The 14,960-nt window shown below is 39.7% G+C and overlaps 1 protein-coding gene across 1 annotated transcript in view; it reads left to right on the top strand.

The window, feature by feature from the left end:
- The first annotated feature begins 751 nt into the window (after positions 1-751).
- Positions 752-14,960, top strand: part of LOC120348237 (lupus La protein homolog) — a 57,356-nt gene continuing 43,147 nt past the window's right edge. The window contains exon 1 of the mRNA XM_078110357.1: positions 752-767. The gene's annotated coding sequence lies outside the window, so the exon portion shown is untranslated. The remainder of the gene's footprint in view (positions 768-14,960) is intronic.

The raw sequence follows: 14,960 nt of genomic DNA, 5'->3' as shown, positions 1-14,960 counted from the left end.
CGTACTAGGCGAAGGCCTAGATATTTGGATGATTACATTTGATTTGACTGTGATAGTACTTTTAACAATTGATTGTTTTGATTTTAGATATACATTTCATTTGAGTGTACAGTTCTTTGCAGTTTCTTCATATTTTTATGGTTTTTCAATTTTGAAGATGGAAAATTTCGTTGTAATTTCCCATCTGAAAAAGGGGGGAGTAATGAGACGACCACGTCTATAACCCCGTTTTATTCTGTATGCCCATATTTATTCTTACCACTTGAGTCATTAGTGAGCAACTGTGTAACTTTCTCTTTTAGCTGGTTTGTCAGAGTGCCGGCAGTGTGGAATTTCCTCTGTGTTTTAGGTTATTATTATAGTGTTTAGTGCCGTTAATCTGTGTAATTCTTGTTGTAAAATGATATTAGTAGTACAGGTTTACTATTTCTCCAGTTTGGCATAGCTCTGTTCACTAGTTAGCTTGTATTTAACACTTCCGTAACTAGTCTATTTTCGCAGTTTATTTCCTGTGTGATTTCTATGCGTATTTCCATGTATATTACGTGTTTGTCGATAAGATAGGATTTGTGTTGTATCTTTAGTGTCATACTAGCTATTCTTATGTATATCTAGGTATGTTTTACCCGGTTTTTAGTATCCCATTATAAGTAAATAGTTCATGACTGTGACGTCATAGACAAATTCCGTATCTTGTGTTACGTATGTATCCTACGGTATTTGTACTGTGTTTTTATTTGTGTATTGGAGTATTTGGTTGTATTAAGGTGTATAATTAATCTAGTTAGTTAACTTAGTTACTCTGCTATAATTGGAACCGCAAGAAGATTGTTTTGTGAACGACATCTATTGCAACTTCAGTGTCCGATAATCTGGCAGAAAGAACCTGAGTGGTGATATCAATTTTGGTACGCCACACAAACCTTGGGTGTCGCTGCCTGATAATCAGTTCCCAGCGATTTCCCTTTCCAGTAAAATGTGTGTCAATTTTACTTTTTTCATAATTTCGTTTGTTATTTTTACTGGATGGAAAAAAATAAATTTGACCTTGATATGAGTAGACATTTATACGAAGCCGTACTCCAGATGAGCAAGTAACTTCATTAGTCGTTATCAGTTACAAATCCTTTTTGAAAGTCGTGCTTGTTATTCCTCGGGTATTCTATCACCTAACTATTATACTTATGAATTTTATTACATAACAAACTGCGATACTGGGTGTATCTAAAATCAATCTTGCAGCCTATTTTGGTGCCTATTTTTCAAAATTGTCTCAGGGCGCTTAATCGCGCCCTGAACCCCAGCCTTTACGTCAGCCTTTTTTAGTCATCTCGCTTTACTGGCCCGCGAGTATCCTCGCCTTGATATTTTTGCCCGCGGCCAAATAAGTTTGGGAACCCCTGCTTTAGAGCCAGTGAAGTTATACATAATATACAGTTATCCCAATTCAAATCGTCGACCCACTGCCCTATCTCCCTCCACTTTCCTATTCCCGATCCGCTGCCCTCTCTCTCGCCTCGGCCAACTGCTCCACCTCCCTATTCTCGACTCGCTGCCCTATTTCCCCCAACCTTCCTATCCCCTCCAACCTTTTTATCCTCAACTTTTCTATCCTCGCCACTGCACTATCTGCCTCAAACTTCCCACCCTCAACCCACTGTCCGAGCTCCCTCAACTTACTTATCTTCGACCCACGGCGCTATACCACTCAGTACTTAACCTAACGGCGCTATAATCACGACTCGATCGTCAAATGAACATTACCATCATGCGACCAACTTCCATGTGTTACACTGGTCGAGTATGCCAATGAGAGGATTCAATCGTACGTCGACAAAACATGATTGACGGTATTCGTAAATGTAGGCTGGAATCTCAATTGGTAATCAATAACCATAATTAGTGGCTTAAAAATGTGCTACCAATTGGGCTACTGATGGCATCGGGTGTGGAGTCACTGTTTTTAAAACTTTAGCAGGGCAAAAAAAAAATTCGATATCGACATATCTGAGTTCCTTTCCAGAAACTCATTCAATGTCGCCTGTATTTCCGAGCAAGACAAAACAATGAGGAAATAATCAAATAAACAGTCAAAAATATAAGTCGCTCAATGAGTGTAATCCCTTCCAAACTATTTTTAAACCATGACATGTTTTGTCGTAGCTAGCGTTGCCAACTGCCCTTTAATTCAGCGTATATTCCCAAAATTGAGCTTATCTTTTCTGCAACTTAATGAAGTTGCAAAGGACGCAGTTCGTACGTAATTCTTGGCATCGCTTTTACTGAAAAATGTTGAAGAAAATACTTTCTACGGACCAGAGCACTATTGCTTATTTCGGATCAGCATCATGTTGTCACAAGACTCACGACATGGCCAACTATTAAGGACATAAAACGGCTTTTTTTTTTTTTTTTTTCTTTACTTTTACGGATCAGAGTTTTCTGGTCTCGGATCAGTGTCTCAAAGACACGTCATATCCGAGTCACATCGGTACTAACGCTTCGTAGTCATGTCGCGGGGTACACGACCGTCATACATATCTGGGAGCTTCCGTATATACTATGCATTGCACGGTAAAAACTTCGACCCCGAGCTTCTGTACATGCTATTTGCCAGATAGCATGACGTTAGCCCAGGGCTTCCGTTAATGCCATGCATAGCTCAACTTCCGCTGCCCTGGCTTCCGTACATACTGTGTGAAGACGTGAAGCGCGCGCACAGCATGACATCCACCGTGAAGCTACCTTTTCGTCATTTCCGTAGGGGTTGTGATGGTATTAGCAGTTTTACGCTCCCGTTTGTGGGGGGCGGGGATGCAGTTATTATGGGGGGGCTAAGTCGCTACTCTGTTCTGAAGTAGTAGAGTTTTCCAGTCTGACCTGAGTTCAAATATTTGGGCTGATCCAAGCGTAAGTATTACGTTGTCCAACTCTTTGATATACACTTTCTATATCGCAGACGGTTCCATATCTATTTTGCCTGTCTAATTCAATTTTTAGTTGGATGACTTCAGATTTTAGTACAGAGAAAATTTTGAGTACAACAAGTTGGTATTTATCTTCAAAAGTGTTGTCGAATATTTGTTGCCGACTTAATGGTAATTTGTGGCCTGTTATAATTTCCAGTGTTTGGCTAACTGAGTTATGAAGCTTTAGATATTGGGGGCACCTCAGAAAGATGTGGGGAGTGGTATCCGGGTTTTCTCTACAGAATTTGCAGTTCAATTTCAGCAAGTGAGAGTTTTCGTTGTTTCGTAATATACCAAACCTCCACTTCCTGTGGCCAAAGAGGTACCCACCTCTCTTAATCCTATATGACGTTTGTCGTTCGGCATTTGAAAAGTGTTGCTTTAGTCGGTCATCTGCTAAGTGTATTTTTGGCCATTCACATATTTCTGTTCGGTCGAATTCATAAGACTTTTCTTTCAACCTATTGTAAAGAAAGCGCAAGGTTGCTCCTTCCCTTTCGGATTGGCCAATTTCCATAATATAACCAATATTCAGGATATGCTGCCAGTGATGGTCAATGTGGAGTGCATGGGGTGCCGAGTTGTTGTATAGCGACTTGTCGAAGATTCTTATTCTCGCGCCGAGAGTATATAGCGCCTCGAAGTGCCAGAATTCGGTTGGGGCATTTATGCTAAGTATTGTGGTCAGTTTTTGGAAAAGACATGCATGAGATTTTAGTTTAATATCTATCATACTTATTCCGCCCTTTCTCACGGGAAGGAGCAACGTTTTCCGAGCGATACTCTCTAGGTATTCAGGATACCATAGATATTTAAAAAATATGGACTGAATATTGTTAAGGTATCGGCTTGGTATTATTCTTGTTTTAGCTTCCAGTAGTGTTAACGGTAGAGCGAGAGATTGTATTATCAAAAGTTTTCCACGCCATGTTAAATGACGCGACTTTGTGTTGTTTAAAATTTGGGTAATTTTACGAATCTTTTCATCTTGCACTTTGTATTTTACCTCTTTCCCGTTATAAACCCCCAAGATTTTGACGGTGTCGTGTCGGTATTTATTTAACCAATTGTCCTTTAAACGCAGTTCTGCCTCTTCATTTATACATAAAATTTGTGATTTTTCCATGTTCAAGGCTTGGCCGGTCGGCCGAATTGTTCTATTTTTTCTTCCTTTTTCCCGAGTTTGATGCCTCTGATGTATATATTTTTTGTTACGGCTCTCGCGATTGGTTCGATATTTAAAGTGTATAATAACATGCTTAGGGGGCATCCTTGGCGGATACCTCTCACGATATGGATCTCAGATGTGAAAGCTCCGTTTACTTCTATGGTACTTCTAATGTCCGAGTACAGGGATTTTATTAGATTACATGTTCTTGTTCCAACCCCGATTTTTGCTAGCAGCTTATGAATGAAGATATGATTGTCCATGTCAAACGCTTTCATTTGATCAACTGTCAGGATATATGTTGGAATTTGATTTTTTTGGAGTATCTAATTAGGCTTTCTATGTTTCTGTGAATATCTGAGATCTGTCTATTTGGGATGGAGGATTTTTGAGCCGGGTGAATTATTGATGCAAATTTGTGACGTAGGCGGTTAGAGATAATTTTGGCAAGTATTTTGTAATCAAGGTTCAAGTTCGAAATCGGTCTCCAGGATTTGATTTGAGTTTCGGCGTTATCGGAAATGTACATCCTATCAATTCGGCGGACTTGGTTTTGACGTTTTATAGTGTATAGGGGCTGATTTTTGCAGTGGTCAAAATATGGGTCTACGAGATATGCTTCCTGGATGTAGTTTTTTAGAATCATTTCTCCTTTTGTCAGCCTGAAATTTTTGGTGTTTAATACGTCTAATTTGTCCGTGACGGCATTGAAGTCGCCAGCGAGGATGAAAAGATCAAAGTTTTTTGCTTCGGATTCTAATATTGGCGTCAAAGTTTTGTAAAAGTCTGTTTGAACTTTCTTTCCTGTGTAAGGGGGTCCGTATACGTTTATGATCTTGATTGATTTGTTAAAATGCTCGAGTTCCAAACTACACACGCGATGTCGAATAATTTCTTTATACTGAGTAACTTGTTCCGCAATCGTGGTAATGACCATGACGGCCGTTCCGGAATAGTAGTTTTCTTGGTTCGAAGGGTGCTCTATGGTGTTGAAAAATATTTTATAACCTATCATGTTTGCCCACTTTTCTACCTTCGCCCGGCTAACCTTATGGACCTCTTGGAGAAGGGCCACTTCTGGTTTGTGGGTAAGAAGAGTGTATTTTATTTCATCTAAGTGACACATGAGCCCGTTAATGTTTAGAGAGAAAAGTTTCATAACGTATATAGTCTGTTTATTAGTGCTACCTTAGACCTACTTTCCTTTTTTGTGTGTTGGCGGAGGGATTGACGAAGACGAAGAGGACTTCGTTTCGGCTCTTTCCCTTTTGTTTCGGTTAGGCGACCTTGCTATGGTAGGTGTAGTTGAGTTTGGTAGCACATTGTTTTCTGTACCTAAGCATGCCGGCGCGGAGGAGATGAGAGGGAAGTCGAAAAAAACCCGACGAGTATGAGGTGGATTGAGGACCGTATTCCGGGATGTACGTTTTGGTGTAAGATCCAAGGTTTTGAGGCCGAAATGGAGTGTTTCCAATTGTTGATGTAATTTTCAGTTTTCTGGTAGCTACTGGGGGTGGTGTGACCTGATATTTTGGTGGAACGTAGGTTTCAGGACTAAGGGACCAATCTTTTGTTTCTTTACTTTCAACATCTATCGTTTCTGGGGAAATATCTTGGGACGAGGTGTTATTGGGCGTGGTGGTTTTAGTTGGAGTAGGTGTCGATTGCGTTATCACTGTTTCGTTTTGTGTATCGAGATTTTTCTTTGGGGTTACATTTTGGATTTGTGTCGGTTTAGAGACTACGTTGTTTCTCAGCCAAGTGGAGAGGGCTTCTTGTTTACCTCTGTTATTTTGGGGACAGTTGCTTTTAATGTGACCATCTTTGAGGCACAAACGGCATTTTTGTACAGCAGTACAGTTTCGTTGGGTATGACCCCTTTCGAGACACTTTACGCAAGTTGGTGTATAGAGCTCGGATGGAAGATATGTCTTGTAACGCGTACCATTTATATTAAGAAAGGGCGGAAATCGGGTCTGGTTGAAATCGGTAATCCATGCCGCTATATATCCATTATACAGAGATGTTCCACGGTGGTACTGTTTACTTAAATTACGCAGCTTTCCGCAATTTGTTTTGATTAGGGAATCCCAGACTAATTGCTTTCGCACTTCGTCGGTCACGCCTTTGATGCTAATTCTGGTTGCGGGCTTTGTAGGTGGAAGGAAGCGTATGTTTACCTGGGGTGTCGATAGTATTTCAATGTTATCCTTTAAAAATTCATCGCGCTTTGAAATGTTCTCATTATCGGGGTCGAGTTGTTTAAACGACAATACCCACTCTTTGGGTCGTTGCTCATAAAGGGCCGTGAGGTGCTCGACATAGTTTCTGGTAGACGCCGAATTCCTTAGAGTTTCTAGGAAACTATTAAAATCAAGATCGTCACTTACCTCTGCGATCACCGAGCGTGGGCGATTTTCTTGCACTGTACCTTGGTTGGATACGGCTGCTGAATAGTCCATTTTATCTTATTGTAGTATTTCCACGAGTAGCATATAATCCAACGCCGTGTCTGAATTAGACTATTCTGCCATATATCCTCAATGAATCAAATTTGTACTTAATGCAACCAAATACTCTCGAACTGGTTCATCTGATGATCATGCGTGACCGCGGTTGACTGCCTCGTCAGGTAAAACGGCTTGTTAAAATTTAGAAAACTGTCATTCCGAACAAGAAACCATCAGTAGCCCAATTAGTAACACATTTTTAAACTGCCAATTATGGTTATTGTTTACCATTTGAGATTCGAGCCTACATATACGAATGTCGTCAATCATGTTTTGTCGACGTACGATTGAATCATCTCATTGGCATACACGACCAGTATAACCGATGGTCATGAATAAAGCGCCGTTAGGTCAGGTACTGAATAGTTTAGCACCGTAGGTCAAAGATAGGTAAGTTGTGGCAGACAGGGCAGTGGGTCAAGGATAGGTAGGTCGAGGGAGATAGAGCGGGGTAGTTCGAGGGTGGTAAAGTTGGGAATGTTGAAGGAGATAGGGCAGTGGGTCGAGGATAGGAAAGTTGAGGGAGGTCGGGCAGTGGGTCGAGGATAGGTAAATAGATGGAGATAGGGCAGTGGGTCGAGGACAGTTTTCAAATAAATGAATAGCTCGCGGAGGCCCTAAGTTTCTCCTGGGGCTCCGTACAGAGCACTTTGAGAACCTAAATCTACGTAGTAGGATATAACAATGCGAACAACTAAGTAACGAATGTTTCCCCGGCTTTTGATCTCTTCCTCTTTACACTCTACTATTGCAAATTTATTGGTCCTTATTTCAAGAATGGTTTTGCGAGTTTAGGACTTATATTTACCAAAACACAACTAAAATTTAACAAATAACACGCGAAAACTGACAAAACGAGGTAATATTCACGACCATGAAAATCTGTCCGAATGACTGAATCAGTGGTCGGCAACCACCGGGCCGCGGCCCATCGCAGGTTCGCGGAAAGGTTACTACCGGTCCGCAGAAACGTGACGCAAAAGACGGACAATGTTCTAATAACATCTTTAGTTGATTGAAATTTCAAACAATAATGAGTTGAAAAGAGTTTTTGCGATTTATAGGGTAGCTACTTTGGCAACCTTTTGAGCAATACTGCTATCTGAATACCCCGGCATTGCAAAAAAAAGCTTTTACAGGCATTTTTACATTTATGTGAGATCCGGTTCTCAAAATTGACAACTACAAAATCGCAGTAGGCTAAAAGTAAGAAATACGTTACTTGAATAACATCACTTTTATTTTTAAATTTAATATCAACCTAAACTTAAAACGTTTATTGTTTTGTCAAATTCTGCACTTATGCTGATTGACCCAAACTTGGGTCGCGACCCCGTATTTGCGAACCCCCGGTGTGTTCAATGTTTTCCTAGCCAGATTTTCCCCATAGTGAATGCAATGCGTAAAATTGATATGAGTTACAATTTGTAATACTCTCACTAAAAAACCGTTGTTTTCCCGCCATGGCTCCAGCCCTATTAGTACAAATGCTAATACACCGCTCCCATGATAATCCATCGTTCTGTAGTCTCGTCGCCACTGCTGAGAATATGTCTTGACCAGTGCATGTTCCAGAAAGAGCCAAGCACATGAGTAACTTATATACCCAACGAACGCAATCAACTGCGCTAAACCAGACGTATCCGTGGATTCATCCAATTGCAAAGCGTATTTTCCTCCTTTGACTCTATCAATCAGTTGGCACCTAATATCTTTACCCATTTCGCTGATACGTCGGCGAATTGTATGTACAGACATTGGTATTTCTTTCATTACTTATCGATTTTAATCGGTAAGTATGTTGATAGGTATTTGTCTGTCTGTTTGTCTGTTAGATGCACGCGATATCTCACGAAAGTGAGATTGGATCTGCTGCAGATTTTGCATGTGCATTCATCATATCTCGTACCAGTAGCTTATTGATTTTGGGCGAATTATGTCGTATAATTAGCGAGTTATTAATTAATTAGTGATGGGACACAAGGTGTCACTATGGAGTAAGAGCGCTGTTTTGGGGGTTCCCCTAACTTTCGATCGATAAGTCTTCGGTCTCTGACCGATATTCTCGTTTCCTTAGTTACCTTGTCTCCATTCATAATTTAGCTCATTGCAATAGTTTTGATTAGTGTTTCTCCAATGGTGTGTGGTTTTTTCTCTTTTGTGATTAAATATGCCACTTCATACAATGCCTTTTGAGATTTTTCTAAGATTGTGAGATACTTTGTCATTGATTTCTTTTCGCCTAACAATTCTTTTTCTGAAACCAAGCTTTATAAATTCTCCTCTGTACTTCCGCTTATAAGGATGGTTCGAGTGATGTATTTCTATCCGATGAGCGTGAGGAGATGAGTCTTTTGTCGGGCGTTGATCCCCACTGCTTGAAGACGCAAAGATGTCTGAAGGTGCATGCGGTGTTCTGTTCCCACTTAATTTCTCCGTTGTATCTTCCGCTTGCGGCTTTTTTTGGTGTATTCTTCAGTAACCAGTTTGTCAACAACCACGGAAGACTTTCTGAATGGCAAAAGTATCTGAGCGCTTCTGAAACGTTTATTGTTACTTCAATTTTTCACTTATGCTGATTGATTGATGCTTAATTTCCTCCGAATGAGGTACTGCCCCAAAAACAATGGCCCTTACTGCAGCTGACAAGCGAGGTTTCCTAGTCCGTTTATCCATAGTTACCTCATAATGCTATGGTTTATCACTTTGATATCTAATAAAACGCGGTTGACATGGTTACCCCGCCTGTTGTGACTGGAGTCGCTTGCTTCCTTCGTTATGAACGAGACTCGGATATTCGGGTCGCCTGAATATATTCTATTTCCGTATTCTCTTAGTATTTAATGTTCGTCTTTTTATTCCTTTATAAAATTTGATGTTAGACTTCCTTGTAGGTGACGCTGCTCGATAACCATTACTGGTTTATCGCGTCTTCCTTCACACTAAAATGCATTTATTCTTTTTTTACTTACTCCTATTCGTATAATGTGTATTTTCGGCATGTGTAAAAATAAACTACTGATACTGATACTGACCAATGTTACGGCAGTAAATAAGGAAGTGTATACTCAGGGAAACATTCATAATTATAATCAGAGATTTATAATTGTGTTATACATAAATACGCTACACAGACGCGATGCTCATATTTATGGAAAATTTAAATTGTTTCGCGACCCACATTTGGGTCGCCATCCCGTAGTTGCGGACCCCTGGGCTATAGAACCCTTTCGCCACAAGAAAGGGAATACCACTGAATATAATCGGCCTTCGAATATAATCGGTTGGTTAGAACGAGTACAAGCGCTGCAGTCGATAACGACAAAAATGAAGACCCGTGGTCGTGTATAAGTAATTTAGGTAATGACCGTGGGTTAATCAGAGGGTGACGACCCTTTGTCAGGAGCCTACGCGGAAGGGCAAAATACAGAGTTGCATGCAAACTTGTCAAATACAACTGGTCGAGAACGGAGTTCATAAGGCCAGACATCCAAGCGCACAAAAGGGGGGCCAATTCCGGAGAATAGAGTCCCAGCCCTGGGACTAAATCCGGAGGATAGAGTCCCAGCCCTGAATAGAGAGGTCAAGTCTTGGAAATCGGCGATGACGCACAGAGTGCAAGAAAAGCACAGGCCTAAAAGCGACAATGTTCGGACCCATAAAAGACTATGTGTTACAAGGAGGTACTTCGATGGAAGTAAGGGAGGAGTTACAGAGATTTAGCGACAAAGCAGTAACAGTCGCAAAATAGATGTATACCCCGCCCGAATTAAATACGCCCGAAAAGACAATAATATCGAAAGAAGTAAGGACGGGGTATATAAGCCATACGCCAAAGAATTAAAGGGTCATCTACAGCAGGGTTTCCCAAAGTGCGGTCCGCGACGACTGCACAGAAGGTCCGCAACGATATGAAAAGAGTCTGAAACATTCGTAAACGAGATACAGTCATAAATTCCACGCAATCGCAAATCATTATTGTTACGAAACTTTAACAATCGGGATGAAAAAGATGTCGTAGAACTATGCTTGCTTTTAGCATCTGTGAGGTAGACCTCTGTCACAGGGCTACATTGTCGTTAAAAATTGAAATGGGATACTGAGTTATCTCCAGTCGATAACTTTTGCGACTTTGCTAAGGTCATTTGAGCCTGTTGATAATAACTGAAGCACAACCTGTGTTAGCAAAACGATGTAATTTGCCGACGTTTCGAATTTCTATACAGAAAAACTTCATCAGGACATGATATGGAAAGGACACAAGTGGATATATATAAAGCAAGAAAAAGAAAAAAGGAAAAATATGAAAAAAATTATCGTGGCGTCAACTCTAATCTAAAAGGATGATGATAAGATAATATGTATAAACAAGAGAGCTACGCACAAATATATGGACACGTCAGACCAGAGCGAATCAGTCCTTACCGGTACCTTTGACGCTACCGGTACCCTCAAAAAAGTTCTGAAATTCCAGTAGCAAGAATTTTGCAGAATCAAAACGTACAGCCAGTCATGACACTGACTAAAATCCGTGTTCCCATGGATAAAAAATAATACAGCAAAATTTTAGACGAAATATCAAATTTCATAGAATTCACGCAAAATTTTGAAATAAATAAAAGTAATAGCCTTCTAGCGAAAAAATTAATCTTTAACCACTGAAAATTTCAAAGCAATTGGTCCAGTATTCGAAAAGAAAAGCGTCTTTTTAAAAACGTGTCAAAGAACAAGAACAACAACAACAACATAATATTGAAACGATCGTTATGTCCACTACGTGTCCAATAAACAAACTAGCGCAAGTTCAAACAAAAAGGGGACTATTTAAACAATGATTTATACACAGGCGGGAAAAGTGTGGTTTCTTTGTCATTCATCGAATTCTTCTCTTTATTTATGTGATAAGATTCGAGAAATAGTCTTCTCCTGTATTGAGTTTCTTTTTCTAGTATCCTGCTGTTTTCCCAGTCGATGCTATGGTTATTAGAAAGGGCGTGTTTCGAAAGGGCCCACTTGTCAATTTTCTTTTGTTTAATATCTCGTAGATGTTCCTTGCTGCGAGTTTCCAGGCTTCTTTTTGGTTTCTCCAATGTAGACTGAAGAACAATCGCTGCATGGGATTGTATATACAACTCCGTTTTTTTTGTTTAGGGCATGGGCGGTCTTTGACGTTGGAGAGCAATTGGCCGATAGTGTGTTGGGGTTTAAAACTTACTCTGATTTTAACGTCTTCCAAAATTCTTCGAATTTTTTCACTTAGTCCTTGGACATACGGAATGGTGGTAGATGCGATTGGTATGGGTTTATCAGGCGGTTTTTGGAGATTTACATGATTTCTGAACATTTTCGTTGGATATCCATTTTGTCGTAAAGTCTTCTTAATGAAATTTATTTCTTGTTTCTGCTTTGTTTCATCCGATATAAGAGTTTTGGCACGATTCATAAGACTACTAACCACTGAACGTTATGGTTAAGCGGGTGGCTAGAGTTAAAATTGAGGTAGCGATTAGTATGGGTCTTTTTCCTAAATATATCAGTCGTCAATTCTCCATTTCCTTCACTCTGTATCTGGACATCTAAGAAGGCTATTGTCCCATTGACTTCTTTTTCTATGGTAAATTTTATGCTTGGTTCGATCGTGTTGCTGTGGTCGTGGAACGCGTCACAAAATTCCTCAGGTCATTTGAGGGTGTTATCGTTGCAGCAAGGAAGAGGCATGAAATAAAATTTACCTAATTGTGTGACAGTGTAGTTATGTACACAAATTAAATTAGGTCCATGTGTTCAATTAGTACCGGCAGTCCGGATATAAGGTAGCAAATAGATTATAATCTCATCAAATTGCCATTGGTCTACCAGTATTATAACTTCAATATGTATTGAATCAGACTTTTATGAGTTTTATTCCGTCAAAGGAAACATGATCCTTCCTCGTTGGTTAGGCACAGAAATTGATACGGCATAGGATGGAGGTCCGTCAAAAATAAAATGCGACGATAGAGCCAATCGATTTACCGCCTTCCTTAATACCCGATATAAAGCAAATGACACAAGGAGGAGAAGTACTCACGCTACTCGACCTCAAGAAAGCCTATTTTCATTGTGATATGACCGAAGCATTTAGAACCTTTCTTGGAATAACAGTGAAAGGGGTACACATACGTTGGTGCAATATTCCAATGGGACTCAAAACTGCCGTTGCGTTATGGTCGGCTAACATGCAAGAGTGTGTGGTGAAACCCATAACAGCGACGTATCGGGAACACGTGACTAACAAAAAGTGATTGGAGGAGCAAAAAGCGTCGCTGATAGAAGCATACATAGACGACATCTTCCTGAGCACTAAAACAGTCGAGGACCACCTAACGTTACTCTAAATGACCTTCGAACAATTAACAAAATGAAATCGATCTTTAAGCATCAATAAGTGTTTTATTGGAAAAGAACCTGCTAGATCAAGATCAACCTGCTAGGCGCCACCTTGAGTGGGGAAGAAATAGAGGTTCAACCGGAAAGACTGAAGATGATGAAAGAACTACCACCGGCGCGAAATATATACAAACTCAGAGGATGGATCGGTGCTTTGAGGTATATAGCAGATCATATTCCGGAACTCAATCGGAAACTAGCGAAGTTTGACGCCCTAACAGGAAACGTACCTACCACAAGAAGCAGAGGCACGCCAGTAGTATGGACTAAAGAATTACTTGAAGACTACAAAATCGCACGACGCCAACTAAATAACACGAAAATATTACATGATGTAGACCAAAAGCTTCTATTGTATGTCGTAACGGATGCTTTAGAGAACGGGTTTGGTGCTGTCATATTTCAAACAAAAGAGGGGAAGGAATCACCATTCGAAAACGTTTATCCTATAGCGCACTATAATCACCCCAGCAGCCAGAGCATATGACCCCTGCACGAAGGGGATTAACGCACAAAGGAGTCGGTGGACAAGTGGCAATCTATTCCATACGCGATTCCTTTCACAATCCTAGCAGATAATACGGGAGTATTTGGCTTAAAAAAATGAAGGAATAACAGAAAAATCCGAGCCCTAAGATGTTAATACAACGATGGCCAACTCATTTGTCAGGATTCCAAATAGTTAAGTAATACACCCATCAGTCAACTAATGAAGTATTTACCTCGGATGGTTTATCACGTGCCTACTGGCTGGAAATGGCTGCCGGAGAAGGCGAGACAGGAATTTGGTCTACGTACGTGACACCAACAGACAAATTAATAGAAAAGTTTCAATTTCTTGTTGCGTTTTGTCATAAAATACTATTATCGGGAAATATGATTATCGTTAGACATAGGTAGATTCCGGTTTTATTTTAAAGTCTTCCCCCTCGGTAAAATTTTTTATGTTTCAGTATTTGTAAGATAATTCACTATATAATATAATAGGCAAATTTCGTGATGTACAAATTAATAGAAAAGTTTCAATTCCCTGTTGCATTTTGTCATAAAATACCATTATCGGGAATTAGGATCATCGTTAGACATAGGTAGATTCCGGTTTTATTTTAAAGTCTCCCCCCCCCCCCCGGTAGAATTTTTCAGAATTTGTAAGATAATTCACTATATAATATAAAAGGCAAATTGCGTGATGTACAAAATAATATAAAAGTTTCAATTCCCTGCCGCATTTTGACATAAAATACTATTATCAGAGTCATTATATAATGGCTCTGCTATTATCGTGAAATAGGATTATCGTTAGACATAGGTAGATTCCGTTTTTTTCCCTGGTAGAACTTTTCGTTATTTGTTGGATAATTAGATATATAATGTAATAAGTCAATTTCATGGTGTACAGAGTATTAGAAGTGCCGAAATCAGACTTCAAAGCCATCAAGACAATGTATCTCTTTGGATAAATGTTACTCAATTTGCTTGTTCAATCTTTATTTTAAAAGATGTATTTGTGCAAATCAGATTCGATTTGTTCATACCTCAATTTTATTGATGGAAATGAATAGGTTTGATATTCGCTTAGATTTAAATTTTCATGTTGTGAAACCCTCCTGCAGTCCTGTGAATTCATGCTTGTTTACCTACATACCTGGCATAAGGGATAAGAGATATTATTGTTCAGCTGATTTTGATTCATTTTCCCGGCAATTATATAAGTATAAGTTTATTTCGACTCCATAATCAGCAATAGACGATAATAATAGATAAAAATAAAAGTAACTGATTATAGAATCGGGAGAGCGAACAAAACCTCGAGTAAGGTTTGAAACGTACAGATTTTAGATGGAAAGGTATTGATAAAAGAAGTAGATCTAGTACGTGTTCGCT

This window comes from Styela clava, chromosome 1, assembly GCF_964204865.1.
Source record: "Styela clava chromosome 1, kaStyClav1.hap1.2, whole genome shotgun sequence".
NCBI lineage: Eukaryota > Metazoa > Chordata > Ascidiacea > Stolidobranchia > Styelidae > Styela > Styela clava.
Note: the sequence above shows the minus strand (reverse complement) of the source record. Positions and strands in the feature narration are given on the sequence as shown.